The sequence below is a fragment of the Alligator sinensis genome, unplaced genomic scaffold (assembly GCF_000455745.1).
Source record: "Alligator sinensis unplaced genomic scaffold, ASM45574v1 scaffold476_1, whole genome shotgun sequence".
NCBI classification, from domain to species: Eukaryota; Metazoa; Chordata; order Crocodylia; family Alligatoridae; genus Alligator; species Alligator sinensis.
In genome coordinates, this window is record NW_005842444.1 from 80,614 (window position 1) to 90,467 (window position 9,854).

The following is a 9,854-nucleotide window of genomic DNA, read 5'->3' on the forward strand; positions in this document are numbered from 1 at the left end:
GAGGGCCGGGTAGCGATGGATGGATCCCCGGTATAAGATGGGGAGAGAGAGCACCAGCGGTTGTGAACCCGAGTTCACTGCAGCACGTGGGTCTGAACTGAACTGAACTGCCCTAAGTTGGTTATACAGCAGTAGGTCACTGCCAAAATAATCACCGCTCCCTGCCCCTGGGGGTTTGCAGTGTCGGGACTGACTTTACTTATAGCTGCTCAAGGAGAGATTGCATTGAAACGTCCGAGAGAGGACGAGAGAGACATGGGCCATTTCTTCTAACTTTCCAATAATTCAAATTCGTTGTAGGGGTGAGCTGATAGATTTTTTGGCCGATACCGATCCGATTGCTGATATGTGGCCTGGCAGCTTGGAGAGCAGCATCCAGCTGGTAAGTCTGTTGTGGGGGAAGGGGCATGGGGGGGCCAGAATGAGTCCCCTGCTGTGAGGGAGGGAGTGGGGCTAGCAGCGAGGTTGGGCTGGGCTGCGCTTGGGGTGGATGGCAGCGGTGCTCAGAGGGTGGCTGTAGCCTCCCCCCATAACACCCTCCTCCCAGCATCACTGCTGCCTGCTCTGAGCACAGCCCCGACACCCCCCCCCCACCGGGAAGAGCTCAGCGCATCCCTGGCCCTAGACTGCCCTTGGCTTGTGCACAGATATGGGGGCACATGCACCCCCCATGCTCTCTCATGATGTATGTAGTGGCAGGAGCCACTCCCCATGCCCCCCAGACGAGCCACTTGCAGCTGCATCCTGTGCTTCGTCCCACCCTGGCTGGGAAGTGCTTGCCTCTGCCCCAGCCCAGCCCCACTCCCTCACTGCAGGGGCCTCAGTCCTGTCCCCACCCCCTTCCTTCTCCCATGTCTCCCCTTCCCCCCCAACAGACTTACCAGTCAGACAGTGCTTTCCACGCTGCTGGGTTGTTCTTCTGGCTACCTGCGTGCTGTGCTGCAGCTGCCTACATGCACACAACATTTATCGGCAACTGTATCGGCCAAAAAAAGCCAATTACCAATAATGTCAATTTTCCTTATATCAGTGCCGATATGATATGGGGGTGATGGATCAGTGCACCTCTAAATCATTGCTTACTATTTTTCACAATTCTTCGATGACGTTTCTTGTTTTTTCCTTTTTCTTTGCACTCTCTCTCTTTTTCCATATAAGAAACTAATTTGTCCCTAGGACCCTGTTAAAAAGAAAACAGTGATTTATTTATTTTTACAATTTCTTAGACTCAAGTGTGCTACGCTTGAGACTTCTCTTTATTGCTTAGAGAGAGTAGCAAAGCACAAAGGCTCGTAATCACATACAGTACTTACAAAAAAAAGAATCCCTCAGTCGCAGTGATACTGACTGCTTCTCTTCCAAAAATATCAGACTAAAGTAGAAGTGTCCTTGGTTTGATGTAAACAGAAATACTGCAGTTTGTTCTGCATGACCCAAAGTAGGATTGCTCTCATTCGCAGAATAAAAGAATGACTTCAGTCCAAATAACCTAATGCCAGTCTCCTCTTGGACTGGAGTCCCTGATTCTAAACTGTCATTTCAGACTCAAATTGTCATTTGAGTCTGAAAAGTAATCTATTTCATCTTGCAGTCCTTACTTGGGTGGTGCCCTTTGAAATGGACAGGAAATATTATGACTTCACTGGATACCTTTTAACTAGTGGATACCATAGTTACAGGAATGGCAGCAGGAGATTTCATGCACAAAAAGCAAGACGTGACCTTTAGCAAAAGAGGGGCCCTTTACTTCTTACTGACTTTAAGCTGTTGCTTAGTGGATAACTGGGGGTTTTCATTAAAAGATAGTGACTCATCTTCATGTTAAATATTTTGTTACAAACTATGACCTCAAATCAGCAAAACACTTAACCACAAGTTTAGTTCCTAGATCAGGACACCTGGTTTCATTCGCACAAGAAACTTGTGTAGTTGGATTCTTGCATTTGTTCAGAAACCTCTCAGATTTTTTGGGGCCATGTATGACCAGGGTTCGTGTTACAGTTCAACTCTTGCGGCGGGGCAGGTCTGCGAAAAAAATTGACCGGGGTCAGGACTGTGTGCATGGTTCCCTGCCAGTACTGCGGGCCTGGGGCCAGCAGTGGTGGCAGCCAGAAGGAGCTGCCACCACTGCCTGGGCTGCTTAGAAAGGCATGGGGTGGGCCAGGGACTGTGCACAGTGGCCAGTGGGCTCCAGGCTGTTGGGGGTGGGGGGGTGCTGACCAGCTCACAAGGGAGTTCTCTCATGGGAGGGCTTTTGTCTCTTATGGTGGGGTTCAGCCCCCCCGAGCTCCCCCATAATTCAAACCCTGTGTATGACCACAGGGATCAACCTGTGTGAAAGTCATGGTTGCATCTTGCAAGGGCCAACAGGGTGGCACAAGGTAAGAGACCTATACTGAAACCTTGGTTTTGACCTACCTCTGAAGTGTGGCATCTTTTTAGGTAAAATAGGGCAACAGCAGAACAGCAGTAGTAAAGGAAAGAATACCACAGAATCAGACTTGCTGGGGTTAATTTAAAACTGCACACAGAATATAAATACCCAAGTTGAAGTTATGTCAGGGTACATAACACGAGAGCGCAAATACATGGAAGTTAGGTTAGGAGAGCACCACTGTTTTAAAACCTTGTGTAGTATGAACCTTGGACTTCAGTGGTTGGATCAGTTTCTTATGCAGTAATGTGAGGCAGGTCATAGGCTTGAAGGGGTCAGTCAGGTGCTGGTCTTGTGGATATAGGCAGGCAGAGTACTTTTAGTAGATGTGATATCTTTTATGAGACCAAATAGTTGGAAAAAAGCTCTTAGCAAGCTTTTGGGTGCAATCACCCTTCTTCAGGCATAGGGAGTCTTTCCTGGTCTGAGACTCCAAGGAGGCTAACAATGAAAAAGGAAATAGTTGGAAATCAGGGAGACAAAGGGCAGAAAAATAGGGGAGAAAAGGTGGTCTTGTGGATAGTCCCTTGATAGATGACATGGTAGCAATAATCCAACTATACGTAGATAAGACCAAGTGGCCAGATATTTAGGCACCTAAGTATTTGCAAAAGCAGACAGGTGCTGAACTCAGTGAGCATTTATCTGGATCAAAAAATACCTGAATACTTCAAAATGTATCCCTGGATGTTTTCAAAATAAGGGCCTTGGCACATCCTCCCATTTCTGCTGCCTTCCTCCTCATTGTAGTCTCTAAGCAACCAACACCAGCTTTTCCTACAACCAGTGCCATTTCTCAGTAATTCTGAAAAGTACTACCCTAGGACATAGCCCCCCCAGGCATTCCTCCTTGTTCTTTTTTAATTTTAGTGTTTCAAACAGTAATCATTTTAGACATTTTAATCTCTTCTTAGTTTACAATGAAACTATTTAGTTTGGCCTGTGTGTAATTAAAGAGAATTTTCAGGAGGTGCCAAATGCCCAAAACAGACTATAAATTAATAATCTAGTTTACTCAGAAGCAATGGGAAAATATCCATAGGATGCATTAGTGTTAACTTTTTGTTATTTTTTACACCCATCTCCTGATGCTTGATGCTTCTGATAAAGCCTCATCTTTTAAAATCATGCAGGTTCATGACTTTCAGCTTTCATTTAGAAGACATTAAGTTTCTAACTTTCATTGTTGTCAAGAAAATCTTGATTCAACTGGAATTTACCATTAAGTCTCAAAAACAGAGCAATTAAAAAAAAAAACCTTTAAAAACATACTGTTTATTAACAAATCTCATAATTTTATGCCAGGCTCTTATGTTTTGGTGTCTCGGCTTCTTATTTTGGATAAATTAATGTTGCAAACACTGGAATTGAATGAAAGGTCAGCCTGTATTTTTGTACCAAGAATAAGCATACTGCAATTTTTGTGCGCTTCTGTAACTTCAAACAAGGGAAAATCCTTTTAATCAAATGCTAATATGTACTGTGAAAAATCAACTAAAGAACCAAAATCCTTGTAATTATGTCCTTTCTGATCAAAGGAGAATAGACGTGTATGTGGGTAAACAGAGATTCCTCCAAGGAGAGTGCCATGGATCATGCTGATATTAGAAAAAGAGGAAACCATTCTTCTTGTGTTTAATACCTCTTTATTGTAAATTTACCGTATTATATCACAACTAAGAATTATGCTTGCCTACATTTCTTTCAGTTTCTTTATTTTCTCTGTTGCATGGTATTTGAAAGCCTGTCTTTTCTCAACAATCAGCAGCAAGTGCTTCGATTAATTTATTATGGTAAAAGGTACAGTGTTAAAGGAAGAAAAACCTTGCACTCTGGCCTGAGATGCACAAAAGTGGTGTGAGCAGTACCCTGCTGACTAATGACGTGTTAAGCAAGGTAGTGGTTTGAGCATGTAAGAGAAGTCACCAGACAACCAGAGGGCATATCAGCACACAAAGAATTAAAAAAGGTGTTGTGGGGTGCCAGACACTTGTACTGAAAGATCATACTTGTAAGGATATTCTGTAGCCAAATACCACAAAAGCATTGGTAAGAAAGCCTTTGGCAAACAGGAGATTTCTCATTCCTGAGTTTTATTCCCAGGGCTTGAGAGGATCATTGCCTGGATGATTCTCACTTAAATAACAAGAAAAGTGGAGACAGAACAGATGTTACTGACAAATGCATCTAAGCCTGCACAGTAATTCTGTCAGAGAGCTGCTCTGCCTTTGCCATTGCAATTGCCATTGCAGTACAGAACCAACATGCTTAAGAATATCCTTCCTACACCTCCAAGTGATATTGTCAAGTGGAGCCCACAGAAGAACAGAATGCATAATGCCCACTGACTCTACTAAATTTAACACAAGAAATACTTCCTTGCTGGAACAATGACCTTTAAATGTTAACTGCCTGTAAAAAATAGCATTGCTTTTATGTTGAGGGGATGGGGGACAAGTACATGCAAGCAATTTCTGATGGCAGGCTTTGTTATAAAGTATCTGCTAAGGCTTAATGGGCCTGATATTATTTCTCACTTAGGTGGATAGCAGGACAGGATAAGTGCCATCAGATTTTCCAGTCTCACTTTTGTGAGTGGCCTTTTCAAAAAACTTGCCCTGTGAAATTATATTTCTGGCATCTTTACTTCCTGTTTCTGGGTTCGTTGCAGGGTTGGCCTTATCCTGCTGTCAGGATTTTTTCTTTCTAAATATCATCAAAGTCTTGCTGCTTGCCTTAATTTTCACCTTTTAAACTGACTAAGCAGCAGTATTCCTCTAGTTCTTTAAGAATGATTCATTTTTATTACTTTTTTCTTTCCAAGACATCCTGCTGTGCTGTGTAAATACTATCTTTTATTTTTTTTAATATTCCAGTGCCGGTTTCATCCCTTGTGTAATACCATTAACATTGGTGGAGTTATCCTCTAGATGAATTTGTCCCACTGAGGCTTTTCCAAATGTTAAATTCTTTCCTCCTCATTACTCAGAGAAACTGTGAATAAGAGGGCAAGACAGAGGGCTCTTTCATAGGTGGAATGCAGTTCCAATATAGTCCCTGTTTTTGCTGCTCATGCTGCTTCCTATGTTGCTCATTTGAAAGGGAGATGGATTAGATGCAGTGCATTTTAGGGAGACATGCATGCTGTGCCTGAAGTATAAGCAGCAGTATTTACCAAAGCACATCTGGTGCATACTGTGTATGCGTTCCATGGAGGGCCTGTAAAGTAGCAGTAGACAGAACAAGTGAAATGAAGTGGGAGGAATAATACTAAAGTATTATACAAAACTGTATGAAAGTTAGGAGATGAGGTAGCAGAATGTCAACATAGCAGATGTAGCTATTCATCAGAGATTTGCTCAAGCTCCAAAACCCCAATCCAGATGCAGATGAGATGCCAGGAAATCCAAAGTGTGTGTTGACTAGGTTATTGCCATTATTGATTTAGCCTGTTATAGGGATAAGGCATTTGCAGAAGTGTCTGGGTTCAGATTTTGTTCAGACCCAATTTCTGGTTCTCTTTGAATTGATGTTACTATTGATATCCAGTATACTTACCTGTCAGCTCTGTAGCAATATGGAAATGTTGACATTTTTGGGAGAACAGAACCAGAGGCATCACTCTGAGTACAAAGTGGATCGTTAGAGTAATTCCCTATTGCACTGTGATAGGATTTTTCTTCTGCATAAATCAGAAATGTGGATCCTTAATTCTTAGATTATGGGGATTCAGATAATAGCAAGGAATTGTTATTATATACTTCACCTTGCTATAATTGCTTTCGTCTGAAAGTTACAGGACTTTACCAAGATGAATTTATGTATTAAGCCTGACAACAGAATCAAACGCAGAGAAGTTGAGTGAGTTGCTCAGTTCTATCAGAACAAGGCTAGGAATAACACCTAAGGGGCTGCATACCAGTCCTCTGCTGAGATGTACTATTTCTGGGGTGATGGAAGAATAGCTGCCATGTGGATATCATTTCATCAGAACTCCCTTAATTTCAAAGTAAAAGTGTAAGTCTTGATTCTCACTTTGATGTTTTAATATACCCCAAAGAGTTATTCATGTTCCATTTTTTGTGTTGGCTTCATCCACGTTTCCTCCAGCAAAATGGATTTTTAGTAAATACCTGTTCTTCTAGTTTAGAGATATTATGCACGTGTCTGCTGGACAGCTATCTATTTCTTCAGACAGTCTGATTTTTCAGCTCATAATTAGAACATCAAAATACTCCATTTTATCTCAGATTTTTACTTTGCTGCGCAAATACATTTGTTCTTGCACCAGAACGCTAATCTGAGGACCCAGATACAGATTTTGAATATTGTATTGCAGGGCTAATGTTTGAAAAATGGTGCGGCAGTCAACTGCACAGGCAGCTGAACAGCAAGATCTACTCCAGTAAAAGGACTGACTGCCAGATACAGAAGCATGTGCTTAAGTTCCACTGAAGACAATAAGACCTTTGTTGCATTGGGTCCTTAAATGGAAGTAGAATTGGATTCTAGGTTTGCTTAAGTCAAACTCCCTCCATTAAAGAGAAAATTTGGCCTTTTCCAGCTGCTTTTATTGCCAAGCACTGCTAGGAATATGTTGGCATCCTGTCCCTCTCTCTGTATTTGAGGGGGCACTTCTGGAGCTTTCCTACAGGAGTTGCTTTAACTTTTTATAAAGGGTAATAAGTGAGAGGGTTGAAGCTGACCACACTGTGTTCTTCCCTGGTCCCCACGTAAGAGACTTGAGTTTCTTCTGATCCTGAAGTAACTCCATTTTGATAAAATACTATGTATAATTATTTACCCCAGAAGCACTGATCTGGGGTGAAAGCCGGCTGAGCTCTATACAAACATATCAGCTGATTTGCAGGACTGACTCCTCTGTCCACCTTGCTGACCAGCATTTTTTCATTGTTTCTGGATGCTCCCCTGTCTGCTTCTAACCACCCATTGTCTCTTTTCTTGCACTTGGATTGTAAACTCTTTGGGACAGGCACTGTCATTCTGTTTGTATACACTGACCAGCACAATCAGGTCCTGATCTATGACCCGGTCTCCAAGGCACTGTAATAATAGAAATAGCCGGGCACTGCTGCTCCTGTCACTGAAAGTAAATGTGGCCTGTAGATAACCACCACTTCTAGTAGAACATTGGTGTTTTGTACCGTGTTTAATAAAATTACCTTAGCATGCAAGCAGTCCAGTCCAGAAGGACCTAACCTCAACAAGCAGATAAAAGTGTGTATACTCCCACACATGCATGCACACAGAAAGTATATTCCAGGTGATGCTTTGATGGTAATTGGTGCTTTAGATCATGTTAGAGCTACTTATCCTGGAAGTAACACATGGATTTTTATCTTCATGAATGCTCACTTTAAATGTTGCTTTGGGAGTAGCATAAACTTCCTGAGTAAACATGTATATTAGAAAGCAAATCATAATCTCAGAACACTAGCATCTAAGCAGATTGCAAAAGCAAGACTGCCAGCCCGAAAAACAAGTCAGGAGTCTAATTAAATTAGAAAAATATTATGCACTAATTACAAATTGTCATTAAGGATTTCAGTTATATCAAGTCAAAGATCTCATAATTCCTAAGAGAGCTTACTGCCAGGATCCCACAAGTAGCTATGCATAGGCACTAAAATCTTGGCCTCTGATGTCAGCGGGAGTTTTGATGTTGACTTCAGCAGTACCAATATTTCATTTTACCCCTCTGCCTTGAAAAGAGGTTTCTTAGGGCACATATATCCTGTGCCCCCTGTGCTTATTTATGAGTGGGTGGGTACCCTTAGCAGTGCTGCAGATATGGTGCAGGTGCTGCTAAAAGTAGTATTGGTGATTCAACAATGAAATTGCTCTGGCGTGGTGTGATGGGTTGCCCTACTGTTGTTAGTGTTATCTTTCTGATTTGACACAAAAGAACATAGTTCTGGCCATTTAGGGACATTAAAGATCTCACAACACCTTTTGAAGAAAACAGGTCTGTTAATTCCAGGGTCCTGGCCAAATTCTATTTTGGGTAGTTTCACTCCGGCTATCAGCATTTCCTCTCTTTCAACTGGATAAAGTATTTGCCTTCACGCCATGTTCTAAACTGCTGTTTTGTGTTCCTGTGGGATTTGGAACAGTTGATATTTTCCAGGGACAGTTACATGGTAGTGATGTGTCAAGTGATCTCTATATATCCCTTATCTGACTCATGGGAATGGTGCAAGGTTTAATTAATTATGGCTGAATCCTGACCCAGTTGAAGTCAGTGGATTTTTTTTTCTGTTGTCATCAGTGACATCAGGATTTGCCCCCGTCTGTATTTAAAGTATTTGCAGATATTCGTGTGAAAAGAGGTATAGAAGGGCGAAGTGTTATTATGTTAATGTAATATCTGTGGCTTCTGCAGGATGAATGTATCTTTAACCTGCCACCAAATAGCATGCTGGAGGATTTGCTCCCTCAAGTATAACTGTTTGCCATATCACTGGGTACCATTTTGAAGGAAATCAGAGGTTTTTGCATGGAGCTTTCCTACAGCTCCTACTGATACTGATTTGGCTAAGATATGTGGTTTTGCACCCCCTTCACAATGATTTGTCACAGTTGAGGCTCTTCTCTCATTGAAGGTAATGCTGTAGGATTATATCCTACAGGCTATATTTTGTGGTGGTTTGACTCTATTTCAGTGGTGTTGCACCAACAGAGAACTTGGCTTTAAATATTCATAGAAAGCTGCATACTGAACATTCTGTAGCTAGCAAGTGTTCTCTTAGACTAAGTACATGTGCTTTATTTTAGAAGAAAATATATCTGGCAAATAGAGGCATTAATTCTGAAAGACTTTGAATACATACATATTCCCTGCTTACTGCTTCTGTCGTATGCCATTTAGGACCTATAGTAAAACAACTGAGACTTTAAATCAGCTTCTTCCATACAAACTGGGAAAAGAAAAGTCACGGAATATATTTGTGAAAAAGTACTAGCCAAAAGAACACAGCAAAAGGCAGCCACCTTAAAGTTGATCTGGATAATGATAAGTACGTTTTTGGGGAAAAAACAGTTAGATTACTTTTATAAAAATGTTGGTGCATGAACAAGTTAAGTAAGTAACTGATCTCAGATTTTACTCCACAGTAAATTCATTCTGCTGCGGTGCCAGCATTGACCCAACTCTTCCAAGCTGGTTGCCCGCAGTAGGCGCTATTACAGAATTTGGCCGCTGGGTGGCAGGAGAGCCAGTTTGCACAAAGCAAACAACTAGCAGGAAGAAAGACATGGGGGAACAGACACATGACTGGGGCTGGGGTAACATCCACCAGCATATATTTACTACCTGAGAGAGAACTTTACCCCAGGGCGGAGTAACTTAAACCAGCATATGGCTGTGTGGCCTGTGCCTGCTCCATTTTACTATGGAATA